Source organism: Panthera leo, chromosome B4 (assembly GCF_018350215.1).
Source record: "Panthera leo isolate Ple1 chromosome B4, P.leo_Ple1_pat1.1, whole genome shotgun sequence".
NCBI classification, from domain to species: domain Eukaryota; kingdom Metazoa; phylum Chordata; class Mammalia; order Carnivora; family Felidae; genus Panthera; species Panthera leo.
The window spans coordinates 52,256,175-52,276,218 of NC_056685.1; the positions used below are offsets into that span (position 1 = coordinate 52,256,175).

Here is a 20,044-nt window from a genome sequence, read left to right on the forward strand (position 1 = left end):
TTGGGGCTCAAACCATGAACTGAGAGCTCATGACCGGAGCCAGAGTCAGACACTTAACCCACTGAGCCACCCAGGCGCCCCTGTTAAACCCTTTTAGGAAAGATTTCTGCAGAGACTTTTAGAATAGGCTCCTGTGTAGTAAACACTCTTTTTTTTTTTTTTTTTTTAAAGAGAGAAAGCACAAGCAGGGAGGGGAAGAGAGAGGGAGACAGAGAGAGAGAGAGAGAGGGAGAGAGGGAGTCCCAAGCAGGCTCTGCACTGTCTGCTTGGATCCCCATGTGGGGCCTGAACTCAGGAACCATGAAATCATGACCTGAACAGAATTCAAAAGCCAGACGGTTAACCGACTGAGCCACCCAGATGTCCGTCCCTGTAAACACTCTTTTTACTTGATTTGAAAAGTGCTTCTATCTTCTTTCAGAGAATTGTTGAGGATTCTTTAGCTCACATGTGTGGTTTTAGCTTTCTCTTCCACAGGGCCGGCCTCTCACAATACCCCATTTTCTTCACAGGGTTTATTGGGGATGGGAGAATTCAGTTGGGCCAATCAGAGACTTTCCTTGGTGTTTTTTTTGTTTTTTTTTTTTAAATGAGTGGAGCTCCCTCTGTTTTTTCTCTATGATCATTTAAGGATAGTGGTGAGTTACTAATGTGCAACCATTTAATATCTAGAAACAATAAACTTGTGTTTTTTTGCTTCTCACTTCCTTATGTTATATTCCCACATTACTCCCAGGCATTCTCATTACTTTGAGAAGTGAGCAAGAAATAACGGATTATTAGGGTTTAAATTTTTTTCGTCCTCCAAATGGGGTTTGGAGAGCCAAAAGAGAGGACCTGAGAGAATCTAGACACAGAATTTATGCTGTAGTTATAGCAGGAAACTTGAGGAAGAATGAGGTGGCCTCCTCCGTATCCCCGAGGAGACCAGTGGAGGACCCCTGGGCTAGGAGGGTGCAGTCTTACTTGTAGGAGACCAGAGTTGGAGGGTGAGAGGTCTTCACCTGGGGGGTCAGCATTAGGAGCCTGATGAGTTTCACTGGTGGCTGTGTTGAGGAAGACGATGAGAGCCAAGCTGATCCTTGCAGATCATTCATCACGCTTCATGTGTGCCAGGTATGGATTATACACCAGAAGGTCACCAGTCCATACTGAGACTTTGACAAGCTCTGTTGAAATTATCTAGTCTGTACATTTCAAGGGGCTAGCGCACTTCTCTCCCTTTTTTCCTTTCTTCTCTCCAATAAGATGAGGGAGAGGAATCATAAGATCCAGAAGAATGATTTTTTTTTTTTGCCATGCTATGAATGGTTTTTCTCATTTCCATCCAAGAATCTATTCTTTTCCCATTAATAAATCACATATAAAATTTATATATATAAATGGGCATGTCTCTGGCAGGCTACCATTTAAAATAACAGGACTCAAACTTTCCTGCATTTTCCATGAAAGCTGAAGGATAGAAGGAAAGGAAGGTGCTGTGGAACATACCTACACTTTGTTGATGGCCTGAGATGGGCCACACAGTACTGGAACTGCAAAACTCATCTGCTGAACCTCATAGGTTTTTAATATCTGGTAGGCTGCACAAATGGAACTTTTCAAATTTGAGTAGAGACACTTGGGGAGTTTGGCAGAGTAGGGTTATATTCATGCTACTCAGTTAAAAAAGAAAAATAACCTGGGCAATAATGGGAACAGAACAGATGGATCACATTGAAATTTCTGGAATATTCTGAGAACACTATAGATTAAATAGGATTTTATGAACTGGCCTAGAGAGCTGATGATTGTTTTAATGAAAAAATGCATTCCAAGTTTCAGCTCAGGATATCTGGAACACATCTTTGTCACAACTCCGGAAGGATTCACAGGAATTTCACTTTCCCTTTATTCTGATCTCGGAGATGGGAACTACACTCTCTTTAAACTGAAACTCCGTGGATAGAAGCAGGAACAAGTGGGTGGGAATGTTGATTTTTATCTCCATGGATAAAGGGAATTTTACAGCAATGAAAGCAGGGTCTCTGATGCCAGGGTCATATCCATACATATCTTTATGAAAAGTAAAGCAGCTTAGAAAAATGTGGGAACAGAGCCCAGAACCCAGGATTTGGTGGGAAAGCAGGCCAGAACTTCCTTCCTGCATGTGAACCCTTGACTTCTTCATGTGCTGCTTAGGGTGCAAATAGCCGATAATGTCACTGAAGCCTACACTGTCTTTGAAGCCTGCCTGGCATGCAGTGATACCGATGTAGTATCTCCTTTCTTTTTCATTCTGGGGACAGCTGGGATGGACTTGGTGCCTGGGCATACTTTGTGAACTCATGACATGGGAGGGGGCCAAACGTGGTCAGCACCTGAATGGTTCTGTCTGTAGAACTAGGGAACATGGTTTCTCACTGATTAGATTGGAACATGAGACAAAGATAGCCTTGATCTGTCTTGTACAGATTTGGTTTGAAAAAATCTTAAAAAGACACTGAAAGCGACTAAAATTTTCTACTTTTGCCTGGATAAAATAATTTTGTGCGGAAATCTATATATTGACATCTAAGCATAAAGAAATGCAGGTATTAGGTGTTACAGAAAAACAGATGAATCACCTCTCTTTCCCTCTACCTCTTCTCTCTCTTTTCCCCATTTTCTCCTTTTTAATAGTTAATTTAATAGATAAAGTACATCTTTAAATGACTATAAAAATAAGGATTATGTTTAGACAGTTTCCCAGCTGGAATGCACTGTTTAAAACAGTCTGTTTTCATGGCCTGCACTGTTTATTTTATATTCAGAGATGTGGGCATGTGGGAACGGTTTGGAGAAAATATCTGTTTGCTTCTGCGATTGATATAATACAGAAGCAGAGGGTAGAGGTTCAACAAGCTGTCTTTCTAAAGCCAGATGTACAGTCTTTTCTTTTATTGCTATTGGCAAGTAGCTTTATGAGAAAAAAGAAAAAAGAGGAAGTCATGGCAAGTCATGAAGAGAGAAATCCATTCTGTCTCTGAAAGTGTAACACCCACGATTTACAGAAATAAAGTTCTCAGTGATCATTTGGGGTCTCATTCTGGTGGAAAAGCTCAGGACTATTTCACTACTTGCATTGAAAAGTAACAATCGGTTATATAAACATGGTACCTTAGTTTGAACTCTCAGCACATCTGCTATCAGTGATCAATTGCAAGAGCCTTCCAACCTATCTCTATATGTTCAATTTCACTTTCTCACTTTCCCGATCAGTCCATTCTACATCCTGCCACCAGGGAAACCTTTAAAATTGTGGATCTGACCGTGGCTGCACAAGGTCTTAAGGTTTTATAATGGTCGTTCTCTGTTGCCTCTAAAAGAGGTGAAAACTCTGGTCTGTTGGCTGAAACCAGTTTTCAAGCATATATGTAATATTTTTTGACCACATACCATGAGCCTGGAGAAAAATAAACCCCATGTAATAGTTGCCAACACTTAAAAATTAGAGAATTTGACAGAAAAGTCTGGATATTCTGCTATTACTAAAACACTGGACTGGCAACACTAGACTTATATTTTGTGTAAAAATAATTGAACTGTTCCATTTGGAAGGGCACAATTTCCCCAGTTTCCCACAGGGTTGTACACTTCCTGTCTATTTTCTCATTTACATGATTTCGTTTTGCTCATTTGCACGATCTCTTTGGCATTTACAGGCATTTAAAATTTCAACTCCTGGACTATGGGCTTAAGTCCAGCTCTTTAGCCTCACGTATTAGGACCATCTGACTCTTATTAACTTTTCAGGCTCATTTCTCACATTTTCTCCTCTTGAACTGTATACTGCAAAAATACAGGTTCCCTTAAGACCCTGTGTAGTTTTACCCTTTCCAGGCCTTTCCATCTATCTGAAAAGCCTTCCCCCCTTACCAAATATATATTTTTTCTTCTGGAAAGTGTTTTCCTGATTTCCTTAGAGTTAACCATTCTTCTTGGAGTTTTTTTCTGAGCATTGAATGTACTTCCATGATTGATTATACTACTCTATATTTTACTAATTGGTGTAAAATAAGGAGAAACTTTCTTTTACAAGCAGCAAGTATCAAATTGCTTGCCGGGAGGGCCAATCTTTGAAGAGGGGAAGCTGTGATAAACTTGTCCAGGAGCTGAAGCTGAGCCCTTTGGACTCAGGGACCCAAATAAGTCTCTGCACCCGTTCCTCCTGGGGAAGGGGAACAGGTAAATTTGAGAAGACAGAGGCAACTTGGAAGGAGGACAGAGGTTTCAAATGGAGGATTTTCAAGTGAAAACCACCAGAAGAACTAAGTCCAGAATTAGTTGAAAAGAAGGAAGGAGGCTGACCTTCCAGAACATACTGGGAATGGAAAACAGGTGCGGCGGAGGCAGTTACTTTTTACCACAAGCCTGTACTGTTTGAAATCTAGAAATCAAATTCATGTAATAGTTTGATAAAAATTTTTAAAACTATATTTAGGAAAACTACAGTGTTAACATTTGATTTTATATGATCCTTTTCTATGGTCCTATAAATTGCCATAAAGAATTCAAATAATCAGGGGTGCCTCGGTGGCTCAGTGGGTTAAGCATCCCACTCAGGTCATGATCTCCTGGTTCGTGAGTTCAAGCCCTGTGGTGGACTCTGTGCTGACAGCTCAGAGCCTGGAGCCCGCTTCGGATTCTCCGTCTCCCTCTCTCTGTGCCCCTCCCCAACTCATGCTCTCTCTCCCTCTTTCAAAAATAAGTAAACATTAAAAAAAAAAAAAGAATTCAAATAATCACCAAGTTTGGGGTGACATTTTTTTTTTAAAGGAAACCAGTAAAGAAGCTGGGTTCTAAGCACTGGCTTATGTGAGAACAGAAGTGGCAGCGTGTAACTGTTAGAGAACAGCTCATATCTTAACGACATATGTATTTTTCTAAATAGAATATTTGAAAAATTTGAATTTCATTACATTTTTTTCTATGTCTTTTTATTTATTTATTTATTTTTATTTTTTTAATTTAATTTTTAATTTTTTAAAATTTACATCCAAATTAGTTAGCATATAGTGCAACAATGATTTCAGGAGTAGATTCCTTAGTGTCCCTTACCGATTTAGCCCATCTCCCTTCCCACAACCTCTCCCGCAACCCTGTTTGTTCTCCATATTTAAGAGTCTCTTATGTTTTGCCCCTCCCTGCTTTTATATTATTTTTGTTTCCCTTCCCATATGTTCATCTGTTTTGTCTCTTAAAGTCCTCATATGAGTGAATTCATATGATTTTTGTCTTTCTCTGACTGAATAATTTACTTAGCATAATACCCTCTATTTTCATCCACATAGTTGCAAATGGCAAGATTTCATTCTTTTTGATTGCCGAGTAATACTCCAGTGTGTGTGTGTGTGTGTGTGTGTGTATATACATACCACCTCTTCTTTATCCATTCATCCATCGATGGACATTTGGGCTCTTTCCATGCTTTGGCTATTGTTGATAGTGCTGCTATAAACATTGGGGTGCATGTGTCCCTTCGAAACAGCATACCTGAATCCCTTGGATAAATACCTAGTAGTGCAATTGCTGGGTCGTAGGGTAGTTCTATTTTTAGTTTTTTGAGGAACCTCCATACTGTTTTCCAGAGTGGCTGTACCAGCTTGCATTCCCATCCTATGTCTTTTTTAAAAAAAACATTATTTAAATTCAAGTTAGTTAACATACAATGTAGTATTGATTTCAGGAGTAGAACCCAGTGATCCATCACTTGCACATAACATCCAGTGCTCATCCCAACAAATGCCCTCCTTAGAGCCCATCACACATTTAGCCCATCCCCCCCCCCCCCCCCCCATCTCCCCTCCAGCAACCCTCAGTTTGTTCTCTAATACAATATATTTTAAAAAGATTTTTTTAATTTTTAAAAATAATCTCTGCACCCGATGTGAGGCTCAAATTCACAACCCTGAGATCAAGAGTCGCATGCTCTACTGACTAAGCCAGGCAGGCACCCCTGTAAATACAATATTAAAAGAATTTATCAAACTAATACATGTACTTGATTAAAAGATATTACAGAACGTGTAAGGAAAAAATCATGGTCCCTACCCTACTGTTGATCAGCCCCAGTTCCATCCTCCAGGGTTAACTTCTCTTCTTTTATTTTTTGAAAATGTTTTATTTTTGAGAGAGCGAGAGCGAGAGAGAGAGAGAGAGAGAGAGAGAGAGTGCAGGTGTGCGCAAGTAGGGGAGGGGTAGAGAGAGAGGGGAACAGAGGTTCCTAAGTGGGCTCTGTGCTGACAGCAGTGGGCCACACACATGGGGCTCACATGCGGGGCTCAAACTCATGAATCGAGATCATGACCTGAGCCGAAGTCGGACACTCAACTAACTGAGCCACCCAGGCGCCCCTCTCTTAATGCTTTTAAACTGACTCTAGATTTAGCTGTAGTGGTGGTTACCTTAACATCTCCAAATAATATGCTAAGGTCACTGCAGCGGATTGTGTTTTCTAAAGCTGATCAAGAGTGTGTCTCCTATCTCACATAACTTCCTTTTAAAAAACATTTTATTATGAAAAGAACACTTAAGGTGAGGTTTACCCTCTTAACTTTTCAAGTGTAGAGTATACTGTTGACTGTAGGCACAGTGTTCCACAGGAGGTCTCTGGAACTTACTCATCTTGCTTGACTGAAGCTTTATGCCCATTGATGAACACCTCATATCTTCCTCGCCTCACACCTGGCAGCTGCAATTCCACTCTTTAGTCTATGGATTTGACTATTTTGGGTACTTCATATGAATGGAATTATGCAGAATTTGTCCTGCATATTTTACTTGGCTTTTCCTCAAGTCACGTAACTTTCTAGAAACTTGCCATTCTCCTATCAAGAGGTAGCGTTTCTGTCTCTTCCCCTTGACGTTTGAAGAGCTTTATTTTTCTTCCCCCAAATCAAAATGTTTTTATTTACATTTATAACTGGAATTTCCATCTGTATATAGGCAAGACTGTCACGCACACTGATGTCGTTAAAATTTAATTATGCAAATAATTTTCAAATATTGATAGATGTGTTACCATTCGTACAACTTAAAAATTTTTTTTTAATGTTTATTTGTTTTTTTTTAATGTTTATTTATTTTTGAGACAGAGAGAGACAGAGCATGAACGGGGAAGGGTCAGAGAGAGAGGGAGACACAGAATCCGAAGCAGGCTCCAGGCTCTGAGCTGTCGGCACAGAGCTGGACATGGGGCTGGAACTCACGGACCATGAGATCATGACCTGAGCTGAAGTTGGACGCTCAACCAGCTGAGCCACCCAGGCGCCCTTGCCATTCTTACAGTTCTATATCTGAGAAAATGAGTATTGTAGTTAGTGTGTAACCAGAGCACAGTTCTCCACAGGTTCAGACTTAGCTCTGCCTCCTACCTGCCCCAAGCACAGTGGAGTCACAGAAGCTCTTCTTGCCCCCCTATCAACTACTGCTTCCTGAGTCAACAGTGTCATGCAAGCTTTGAGCAGGGTATCCTGGCCGTGAGCAGTGCAGTTCTCTTTGGACATTTAAATCCAGTGGCACGGAGGAGTTGTCATGAGCCGGGAAGTTCTGTCGTGGGCTCTGCTAAACAAAGTGATTGAACCTCTGGCCTAAGCCTGACTGGGCCCCACTCTCAGAATGGACTTGCAGAGGCTGGCTGCACTCATTCACTGTACCATCCCTTGAACCAGTTAATAAGAACGGGATCCCTCCACTGGGGTGATGCCGGCAAAGTAGGTAAAAGAAGAGAGAACACAGTGCCCAACACAATCTTCTGTGCACATGTTAGGTGCTTCACAGATGTTTACTTGTTGATCTATATGTAAAAAAGTACAGAAACTCGGTAAATTGCCCCAGGGTGACCACATTTTGTAGCCACAGTTCAGATCAAGAAATAATATTATCAGCAACCTGGAAGCCTCCCCAGAGCTCCCTGCAGTCAGTACCCCTTTTTTCTCCCCAAAGGTAAACACTATCCTAATTCCTAACATCACAGTTTATTCAATTTTATAGTCATGGCACCTTACCCTTGGGAAACAATAAAATTCTCTAGCACCGTCATTTAGATTTCTCTGTTTTTGAACTTTATAGAAATGGAGTGGTAGCATGTGTATGTTTGTGGGGTTCATCCATGTTGAGGTATATAGTTGTATTTGACTCATTTTTAACTTCTGTAATCAGTCGGCTGTATCTATCATGATACATACATGTACCTTTTCTACTCTTAAAGGATAGTTAGATTGTTTCCAGCTTTGGACTGTTGCAAATAACGCAGCAGTGAGCATTCTTTGGCATGTCTTTTGGGACATATGTATGCACTTCAGTTGGGTAAATATCTGGGAGTGAATTGCTAGGTCTTAGGGTATATGTAATTTTTTTTCCTTTTCCAGTTTTATCGCACTATAATTGGTATAAAACATTGGATAAGTTTAAGAGGTACAGTGTGATGATTTGATATATGTATATATTGCAGAAATGATTACCACAATAGGATTAGTTAATACCTCTCTCACCTCATATCATTACCTTTTTTTGTTGTTGTGAGAACACTTAAAATCTACTTTTAGCAACTTGCCACTACATAATGCAGTATTAACTATAGTCACCATGTTGTACCTTAGATCCACAGAACATATCATCTTATAACTGAAAGTTTGTACCCTTTGACCAACATCCCGCATCTCCGCACTCCTCAGTGGCGACCACTTCCCTACTTTTTGTTTCTATGAATTAAGCTTCTTTAGATTCCACATATAAGTGAGAACATACAGTATTTTGTCTTTTTCTGTCTTATTTCACTTAGCATAATGCCCTCAAAGCCCATCCATGCTGTTGCAATTAGCAAGATATTATTCTTTCTCATGGCTGAGTAATATTGCAGTGTGTGTGTGTGTGTGTGTGTGTGTGTGTGTGTGTGTGTAAAATCTCTTCTTTATCCATTCATCTTGTAACGGACACTTGTATTGTTTCCATATCTTGACTTTTGTGGAGAAAGCAGCAGTGAACATGGGAGTGCAGATATCGCTTGAAGATTCTGGTTTCATTTCTTTTGGATTGTAATCCCAGAAGTGGGATTGCTGGATCATATATGATAGTTCTATTTGCAGTTGTTTGAGGAACTTCCATGCTGTTGTTCATAGTGGCCGTGCCAACTTCCATTCCCACCAGCAGTGCGCAAGCGTTGCCTCTTTGCCACATCCCTGCTGACACTTGTTATCGCTTTGTGTTTTTGAAAGTAGCCATTCTAGCAGGTGTGAGTTGATAGCTCTCTGTGGTTTTGATTTGCATTTCCCTGATGATTGGTGGCGTTGAGCATCTTTTCACTTCCTGCTGGTCACCTGTATGTGTTCTTTGGGGAGGACCTTTTTGACAGTCTTGACCAGCAGAATATTGTGAAAGTGATATTATGTGACTTCGCAGGGTAGGTCTAAAAATGTCATGAAGTTTCATTTGCATGTCATGAAAGCAGAAGGAAACAGAGTCAGAGAAGATACTACCCACATGTTTTGAAGATAGAGGAAGGGCCAGGAGCCAAGGAATGTAAGGAATGCATTTCCAAAGGCTGGAAAAGGCAAGGAAAGGATTCTCTGCTAGAGCCTTCCAAGGGAGCGTAGACCTTCTGAACCTTAATTTTGGTTCAATGATACTGAGTTTGGACTTCAGGCCTCTAGGACTAGGAGAGAATAAAATTCTGTTGTTTTAAGTTACTGAGGTTGCGGTAATGCACAGCAGCAGCCATGAGAGGCAGGATGGCAAAAATTATATGAAAAGATTCTCAACATCATTAGACATGAGGGAAGTGCAAGTTAATAACAGAATGCAATACCACCACATACTTATTAGAGTAGTTACTATTGAAAAAATAACAAATAAACTGACTAGTATGTATTGTATACTAATTTTAATGAGTAATGGAACATGCAAATATATTTTCTTGTGTTTATGTAAAAGCTTTAGATGGATATCCAAGAAATTAATCAGAGAGGTTACCTTTGGGGTGGGAGTAGGTGGGACCTGGGTGGGTGGGGAAAAGCGAGAGTATTTAAACTGTATTCTTTTTATGTAATACTTGATTTTTGATTCTGAACAAAATCTTTTTTTTTTTCTTTTTTTTAAAAATGAAGACTTACACAATAGAAAATGTGATTTTGGTGGATGTGAATGAGGCCTCTTTACTGGCAGGCTTCATCTGAAAGTGCGTGGCCAGGGACCCTGTTGTTAAACTGGGATCACTAAGTTCCAGAAGAATTTGTTGTGGTGCCACAGCATTGCCACTGGCCGCTCTGGTTCACCCCTGATGGTTAATCTTACTTCTTTGGAGAAAAATCATTTTTATATTCCTGGAGGTGGGGGGATGGGGAGGGACTGGCTGCTGAGCACCAGGGGGTAGGGATTGAGAGGAAGCCAGACTGTGCCCTTTCAGTTGTTCCAGTGTTCAGCCTGGTCCCTCACTTTGGCTTCCATGGTAATCAGTGTTTCTGAGTTTCTGGCCCTTCTGTGGCTCTGCCGGGCAGACTGTCTCCATCCTTATCCACAGCCCTTTCTATGTGTATACCAGGCTGTGATTTTCCCTCCTCCATCAGTTACAAGTCTTCTACCTCCTAAGAGGTAAAGAAAAAAAAAAGAGGTGAAGAGGAAAGAAAGATGGGCTGTCCCCCATCTTGAAAAGAAACTAGTACATTTACTGGTTGTTTTCATTTCCTAACTGGTCTGTGAGCTCCTGGAAGGTAGGAAAGTTTATTCGTTTTTATATACCCAAAGAATATGAGTCCCTGTCCAGTTAGAAAATAGAAACCATACTAAAGATTTCAACAGAGACAATTTAATCTTTATTTATTTTTGACAGAGAGAAACACAGAGTGAGAGTGGGGGAGGGACAGAGAGAGAGGGAGACAAAGAATCCCAAGCAGGCTCCAGGCTCTGAGCTGTTCGCACGGAGCCTGACACGGGTCTCAAACTCACCAACAGTGAGTTTATGACCTGAGCCAAAGTCGGATGCTTAACCAACTGAGTTACCCAGGTGCCCCTCAACAGAGAGAATTTAATATAGAGCATTGTTTCCATGGGTGGTTGGAGGAGAGAAAAAACAAAAGGGAGCACTGAGCTAAAGTGGAGATAATTACCGAAGAGGTGGCTACCAACCCCCTCCTGGGGAAACAACAGAGAAGAGGTTTGGGTTGTCAAAAGCTAGAACTCCGAGTAGAGGACCTGCAAAGCTGGGGCTCAGGCCTCTGAGGAGGGGTTATGACCGGGTTGCAGCTAGTAACTCTGATGACCTGAGATGAGGTCGGTTAGGGGTGCCATTGGTAGTTGCGCTGGGAACTGGGTGTTGCAGCTGGGACTGGTGCTACTGACAAGAAGACTAAGCAAAGGGAAGGAGAAAGTTGCTTGTCTGCTTGATCTGCTTTCCAGTCTCTCTCTAGTGCAAGTCTTAGCAGGAAACCAGCTAGCAAAGGAGCCTGGGAAATGTATTTTGCAGAGTCTTTGTCCCAGCATCACAAAGCACAGTACAGAATTGGATTTGGAGTTGAGAGACAAAAGCTAAAAAGAAAAATGGCATAAAGGATATGTATATACATTAAAAAAAATGTTTTATGTATATAAAATAGATTCAAAAATTGTATTTCTAGCCCAGATCTCTTTTGAAAGTTCTCTTTCTTTTTCCTTTCGTTTTCTTTCCTTTCACTCATTTATTTTGAGAGCAAGAGAATGTGAGAGAGAGAGAGAGGGAGGGGCAAAGAGAGAGGGAGAGAGAGAATCCCAAGCAGGCTCCGCATTGCCAGCACAGAGCCTGACATGGGACTTGATCCCATGAACTGCGAGATTAGGACTTGAGCCAAAATCAGGAGTCAAACACCCAATCCATCGAGCCACCCAGGCACCCCCAGGCTTGTATATCTAACTGTTTATCAGTCACCCCCTCTTTGTCTCATGGGGATATCGAAGGCAAACACAAAAAATTAACTGCTAAACATAAATCAATTTCCCCATACTCATTGTACCTAAAACATACTACACGTCAACTTTAAATTGAATGAAAACAGAAGCAAAGTGTTGTTTTCCAGATGAAGAATACTTACCAAAACTCAATGAATTACGTTTCTTTTTTTTTTTTTTTTTAATGTTTTTTAATTTATTTTTGAGACAGAGAGAGACAGAGCATGAACGGGGGAGGGGCAGAGAGAGAGGGAGACACAGAATCGGAAGCAGGCTCCAGGCTCCGAGCCATCAGCCCAGAGCCCGACACGGGGCTCGAACTCACGGACCGCGAGATCGTGACCTGAGCTGAAGTTGGAGGCTTAACCGACTGAGCCACCCAGGCGCCCCAATGAATTACGTTTCTATCAAAACTTGCCCTTCCTCCTGTCATCCTGTCTCATAAAGGACAATATCGCCCAGCTACTAAAGCCTAACTCATAAATGATTCTCTATGTCTTCCCTCAACCCTCCCTTCCCAGACACAGAGTCTTGTCAGTGTTACTACTTTGGGTCTCTTGACTCTGTCTTCTCTATGTTGCTTCTGCTGTTGCCTCAATTGGCCCTGATGATATTTTCTGTGGGGCGGTGCAATTGCTTCCAAACTGGTTCCCAGCTACTGTCTTATTTTTCTCTACCCGTTCGTTTGCTGATGACTACAGTGATTTTTTAAAAAATAGACAAATCTCAAGTAAGTACTAGATATGTAATGGATAGCACGATGACTCTACCGTCATCATATGTTGAGAGTAAACCCTAAGAGTTCTTATTATAAGGAGACATGTATTTCTTGCCTCCCCGATTTCTTTTTATTGTATCTGTATCTGTGTGAAGTGATGGATGTTAACTTACTGTGGTGATTATTTCAGAATCTGTGTAAGTGTAAGTCACACCTTTATGCTGTAGAGCTGAAACTCACAGAGTGATGTATGTCAATTATGTCTCAATTAAACTCGGAAAAATATATGAATCTTACCAGATCAATGTCAAGTTTGTATCATTGAAAGGATAAAGGTGCTAGTAAGGTATAATTTTTAAAGACCGGCCTAAACTGGGGAGGGGAGAGCACTGTTCACCCAGTGTCAGTAACAGAAGGTAGACAGAAAAGAGAGCTGTGCATGCTCATGACCCTGTTTGAAATTACTGAATTCCTGTTTTGTGCAAGGGTTAGAGGGGGATATGGAGAAATAGAGGAAAAAGATTGATCTTGAGGCTTAGAAATTGAAAAGGTAAGATGAAAGGAACATGAGGTAAAGATTAGAAAGTGAAGAGAGAAAAATAAAATTGGAGTCATAACTTTTGTTTCTATTGAGTTGGTAAGTAACAGAATTTTTGCATTAATGTGAAGGAAATTATTATAAATCCCAGAAGTGTCTGTAACAGTTCCCTAAAAAGATGTAAAGAAAGGGACCCCAACTGATATTGTAAAGGAGAAAGAAAAAAATAAAAAGGGAATGATGTGGTTCTTTTTTGAAGTTCAGGGGAAGACCAAAGAAAGTTACAAAAAATTTCCGAGTTGCCTTTTTTTTTTTTTTTTTTTGAGTTTAATATCAAGACAGCCACCACCATTTTCATGAGTCTGGAAAAGGATTTTCTGACATCTGCCAAATGATCCTTAAACAAGAGCAGGGCAAGTCTTGGTGCGGCATAATGTGTGGTTGATGGAGTAGGTTTGCTTTCTAAATGGTTAAGTCTGGTATATCCTCTATTTGAAAATGAGAGTTAAAGATATCATAAGAAAAATTATGGAAAATTGGCAGCTGATAAAAAAACAGTATGCTCACATCTGTTAGAGCTGTGGGTCACCTTGTTAAAAAAAAACAAGAAACAGAGGCAGAGCAGGGAAATCTACGTTTTCAAGTGAAAGGGAAGACTTATGGGAAAGAAGTGGTAAATCTATCAAAATTGTATTGCACAGTGCTGTAAGCATTTTTTTTTTTAATTTTTTTAATGTTTATTTTTGAGACAGAGACAGAGCATGAACGGGGGAGGGTCAAAGAGAGGGAGGCACAGAATCTGAAACAGGCTCCAGGCTCTGAGCTGTCAGCACAGAGCCCGACGCAGGGCTCGAACTCACGGACCGCGAGATCATGACCTGAGCCGAAGTCGGCTGCTTAACCGACTGAGCCACCCAGGCGCCCCAATGCTGTAAGCATTTAAAGATGATTGCGATAGAAAGGGTAAGAGAGTAGTTAACATAAAATAGCTATTTCATTGGGATATGGGTAAAAATATTGCTGCCATCAGAAGCTTCCTCAATAATGCTTTTGATCTAAATATGTTATAAAAGGTTAAAAACAAAGCCAAAGGGGACCTGGGTGGGCTCAGTCAGTTAAGCGTCTGACTCTTGACACAGATCATGATCTTGCAGTTTGTGGGTGCAAACCCCATGTTGGGGCTCCATGCTATCACCTTGGGATTCTCTCTCTCCCCCTTTCTCTCTCCGCCTTTCTCTCCCCCCTCTCTCTGCCCCTCCCCTGCTTGCATGTGCGCTCTCTGTCTCGCTCTCTCTCAAAATAAATGAATAAACTTTAAAAAAAAGTAGAGGCACCTGGGTGGCTCCATTGTCGGGCGTCTGACTTTGGCTCAGGTCATGATCTCACGGTTCGTGGGTTTGAGTCCCACATCAGGTCAGCTCGAGCCTCACTTCCGGTGAACATGAGCCCCATTTCGGGTGAGCCCTGTTTCTTTCTCCCTTTCTTTCCCTCTCTCTCTTTCTCTCTCTACCCCTCGTGGGAGTCCTTCTCTCTTTCTCTCTCTGTCCCCTTCTTACTTGCACTCTCTCTCAAACAAAACAAAACAAAAACAAAGCCAAGAAAAGCATTTTTACAGTATAAATATGTAGTAGAGTTAGTAAAAGAAGCTCTATGTAATTTAAAGGCAAAATCAAAAGGAATCCCTGAACTTCACTTTACTAGAAGGGTTATAGGGAATTGCAGTGTGTGATTGGGTGGGATGTGCTTTATACAGACTCACCTGCTAGGAAGGAGTCTTTTTCTGATTTGCTGACACAGAGGAAAGAACTTTTTGTGATTCGTCCACCCAGAGGGGGCGCTTTTCCCTAATTTATTCAAAGTCCTGAGCAGAGTTACTATGAATAAAGACCAGGAGTCGACCTTGGATAGGTGTGATAGAACATTGGTCTAGAAATATGTAGACCCAAGTTTAAGTACTCCCTGCATTACTAACAGAGAGTGTGACCTTGCCTTCTCCGTCTTGATTTCCTCATCTGCAAAATCACCTAGATTACCTCACAGTATCTCTGTGAGCACTAAAGGTGATAACATGTAAAAGTGTTTTGTAAACTATAAAATACAGTTCAGTCTTCACTCAGTAAACACATACTGAGCACTGCTATGTGTAAGGCACTTTGTTAAGCTTTGTAGATACAAAGCTGAAAGTCCTTGCTTACCCTTGGGGAGCTAGCAATCTATGGAGATGGCGGATGGACCCATAAGTATAATGCATTGTGATCTGGAATGTAAAAATTGCTCTGGACTTCGAGGATTGAGGGTCCATCCTGGTAAGGACCCCTTGTGCTCCTCCTCAGGAGTTCACACAATCAGTTAGATGACCTCAGTTCTACAGTACTATGTATATCTGAATAGGAAAACGAATACACAGGCAGAGGGCCACCTCTAGCACATACTACCTCGTGCAATTTAGAAAGCAAAAAACAAAACCCCTCTAGACAGATAAATTGCAAAACATGCCCTCCCCCCCCCCCCCCCCCCCCAAGACCAGTCAGAAAAAGGCATGCCTCTGGTGGACCAGATCAGCCCTGGGCAGGGTGCAAGTCCTGGTAGGGCGCTGGATTGGAGCAGTTTCTTACGGTGGCCCCTGCCAGGGGATTCTGTCCAGCCAAACCTGAATCATTCAACATGGTGGCCTGATAGGGGTAGGTTTTTGTAGGTCTTGCTTTTGAAGATTATAGTAAAAACAAAAGAAAACAGTATACAGCATGTGCACTCATCTGTGCATGCAATTTAGGGGACAGATTTAATTTTGTGAACTTGGCCTCCATGGACAGACTGATACACTCCTGGGGGGGGATGGGAGCGTTTTGTAGTAACTGGGGCAGATACTCATCAGCTTTCCCATGTGAACTTGAACAGATTTTGAAGAGATGTGTCAGGGCCTACCAGGAACACAGAAAGCTGTCTGAGTAGTTAGAGACGTTGAACGCAGGAATTGGTTGCACAGCTGTTGGAATTACCGAGAAGTCGAATAGGAGATGGTGAGCCAGCTCTGATATTGGCAGTGGAGGGAATGTCCCTTGTGGGCCGGGGTGACAGACAGAAGGGTGAATGTTACTGAGGCCTGGAGGCCGGGCACGCTGTGGAAAAGTGAAGGCACGGTGGTCCTGGCTGGTCTGAGCTGGCACTACAGAGCGAGAAGATGAGCCCCAGTCTGTTGGAGATGCTGCTGAAGATGGGCAAGGAGGGGAGAAATGCCCTGGGTTCTTCTTTTCTCCATGTCTCCAGGCTCCCTCCTGTACCTTCCCTGGCTGATTTCAGATCCTCCAAATACAGGGAACCTGAGGAATGTAGCCAGTAGGGCTCAGCCCCCTTGTTCTCCAGAGCAGGCCATGGGACACGAGAGGAATGGCATCTGAGGGCTCACAGGCTCAAGGGTGGTACAGTGAGAGAGAAGAAAATATGAGACTGAATTGAATAACCAAGAACTATACAAAGTTCTTTTTATAAAGTTGCTTAGAAAGATGAGCTTAGAGGAAGAGGGGTTCGGGTTTGCAGTTAAAATATACTGTGGCTGACTGTATACATCAAATGTGCAGCGAGTGGCACATAAAACAAACATAACCATTTAAAACATGAAAGTTTTCATTTGGCTGGGGCACCTGAGTGGTTCAGTCAGTTAAGTGTCAGGTCATGATCTCGCGGTCTGTGAGTTTGAGCCCTGCCTTGGGCTCTGTGCTGGTAGCTCAGAGACTGGAGCCTGCTTTGGATTCTGTGTCTCCCTCTCTCTCTGCCCTTCCCCCCGCTCGTGCTCATTCCAACTCTCTCTCTCTCAAAAACACACATAAAAAAAAGAGAGAAAGTTTCATTTGGTATTATTTAGACTTGGTGAAGTGGGCCTATATTATGTTGTTAAAGAATACACATTTCCCAGAGGACAATTTTTCTCCCTTCATTTTCTGACAGATGTCAGCTATGTGAAGAACAACCAGTGTGAAAGACTATGATGGTCTCATTCCATCATAGCCCAGATGAACCTGTGATGAGCTGTGACAATAGCACCTGCCCAAGTCTTTCCCTCTAGTTCAGGGGAAGGACTGATCCCTGAGGTCTCTCCAAAAATGCCTGTTACCCCTGGCATGAGCCCCTCTGGTTTTAGGATGCTGAGGTGAAATGAGGTTACTCTAGTTTGTGAATCTGAATACCTGGTGTCAAAATCAATAATCCTGCTATTTGGGACTTGAATGCTTTGCTTGCTTTCTTTCTTTCTTTCTTTCTTTCTTTCTTTCTTTCTTTCTTTCTTTCTTAAATGTTTGTTTGTTTGTTTATTTATTTATTTATTTATTTATTTAAGAGAGAAAGCACACAAGTGAGTCGGGGAGGGGCAGAGAGAGAGAGAGAGAGAGAGAGGGAGACAGAGACTCTAAAGCAGGCTCAGAGCTATCAGCGCAGAGCCTGACTTGGGGCTTGAACTCATGAACCATGAGATCACAACCTGAGCTGAAGTCAGTTGCTTAACCAAGTGAGCCACCCAGGCGCCCCATAAATGCTTTTCTTTATAGTATCCACTTGGCTCTGTCTTATGTAAACATCCTTTAAGACTGCTGTTCACTAGAATTTTCTGTGATGATGGAAATGTTCTATGTCTGTGTTATCCAATGGGGTAGCCACTGGCCTACTTGAGTACTCGAAATGTGATTAGAGGAACTGAATTGAAAATTCTGTTTGAATGTAATTATTCACAACTTAAATTTAAATCTCCACAGGTGGCTAGTGGCTACCATATTGACAGTGTATGTTCATGGTATTGAGACTGAGCCTTTGGATTAGCTCACTAGTTTATTTCACAAGAGGGAACAGTCTTTCCTTTGCTTTCCACATAATCAGAGGAATTAAGCTGATTAACTCAGACCATCAAGATAGACTGAAATTTCACTGCAGCCTAAGACTTTGTTCATAATTCTATTGTTTGTGTGTCCAGTGCCCCATGCGTCCAGGAGATTCCAAACCTCTCTTCCTGATTAATCAGGGGAGACCAAAAAACAAAAACAAAAACTTGGGGAAAAATTTCTTGGCCAATTGAATCTAGGAAGAGAGGGCCTAAGGCTGCACTCCAGTTGTTTATGGCCACAGAGTGGTGTGGGAAGGCATCTGGAAGTTCCCCCCTCCTAAGGACGCATCTATGACCTCTCTCAGAGAATGCCACCAAAGAAAATTGCCAAAAACAAGACATGACAAAAATAGCAAAACCAGGGTGAGATTAGTCCCAAAGGATGCCAGTGGAAGACAGAGTTATGACTGGACCAGAAGCCTTCTTGCCATACAAAACTAAGACTCCTCATGATGCCACCTGGACTGCATTTTGCCCTTTTAAGGAAGAAATTGGAGATGAAAATCCTGAATTGACTCGAGCTCAGATCTAAACTGAGAAACTTCAGGGGCGCCTGGGTGGCTCAGTTGGTTGAGTTTCTGACTCTTGATTTCTTCTCAGGTCATGATCTCACAGCTTGTGAGATTGAACCCCACATTGGGCTCTGTGCTGACAGTGTGGAACCTGCTTGGGATTCTCTCTCTCCCTCCCTCTCTCTGCCCCTCTCCTGCTCTCTCTCTCTCAAAATAAGTAAACGAACATTAAAAAAAAAATCAAACGTGACTGAAGTTACTCCCCAGAAAACTCGAGTTACAGAAAATAATAGACTGTTTCTTTCATATGCTTATCTCAGGTGTACTCAAGCATATTAATATAAAAAAGATTAAAACAACAAAATAGACTGCCATCAGTAGAAGAATGCATCATTTGTGGCCTTGCCATACAGCGTAGCCTGCACTGTGGCAAACACTAAGGAAGTACTGCTCTATGAGCCAGTGTGGAAGAACTTCCAAAATACTGAGTAGAGGAAGCAAGTCACAGAAGAATATATCAAACATTATGTAAGATAATAAACAGGCAAAATGGAGTAATCCTTGTCTTTGGGATTCACATGTAAGTGGTAGCAACTATAAAAACAAAGAGAGGAATAATAAGAAAGTCAGTATAGGAATTATCTCTGGGAGTTGAGGAAGAGGGTGGAATCAAGGGGGCATCCGTGGTAATGGAAATGTGCTTTTCCTTAAGCTGTGTGGTGGGGACAAAGTTGTTTACTTTTGTTGTTATTACTATTAATAAAATAACCCATATGCCAAAGGAATAGTATATGTATAGTGTGATGTCATTTCTTTTTCTTTTTTATTTAAAAATTTTTTTAATGTTTATTTTTGAGAGAGAGAGAGAGACAGACAGAATATGAGTGGGGAGAGGGGCAGAAAGAGAGGAAGACACAGAATCTGAAGCCGGCTCCAGGCTCTGAGCTATCAGCACAGAGCCCCATGCAGGGCTCAAATTCACAAACTGTGAGATCATGACCTGAGCTGAAGTTGGACGCTTAACCGACTGAGCCACCCATGTGCCCTTGATGTCATTTCTATAGAGCTTAACATCATATAGAACTAGAAAAATAAAAATCATACAGAATTATGTCTCGTTTCTAGATTCATATTAAAATGATAAAATGCACCCAAATCCAGGATAGCGGTTAACTCAGGGAAGAGAGAAGAAAATCGTCAAGCAGGGCTCACAGGCGCTTCAACTTCTAGAAGTCATTTCCATTTTTATTTCTATATGCCTAAAATTTTTCACCAAAACTATGAAAAGCAGAAGCCAACGTGACTTCAGTAGAGAATCTTCAGGGAATGCAGCCTCAGAAGAGCAGATTGACCAGAGAAGAAAGGACACGAGGAAGGACAGAGGCCGCATTATCTCTAGGTTCACGACAATGAGTGCTAGAGATATAAAGAAGTCTGTAGAAAACCCATGTGCAGAGCAGGGCATACAA

The 20,044-nt window shown here is 41.7% G+C and overlaps 1 long non-coding RNA gene across 1 annotated transcript in view; it reads left to right on the forward strand.

The window, feature by feature from the left end:
* LOC122224304 overlaps window positions 1-20,044 on the forward strand; it is a 211,763-nt gene that overhangs the window by 1,131 nt on the left and 190,588 nt on the right. The gene's annotated exons all lie outside the window — the stretch shown is intronic.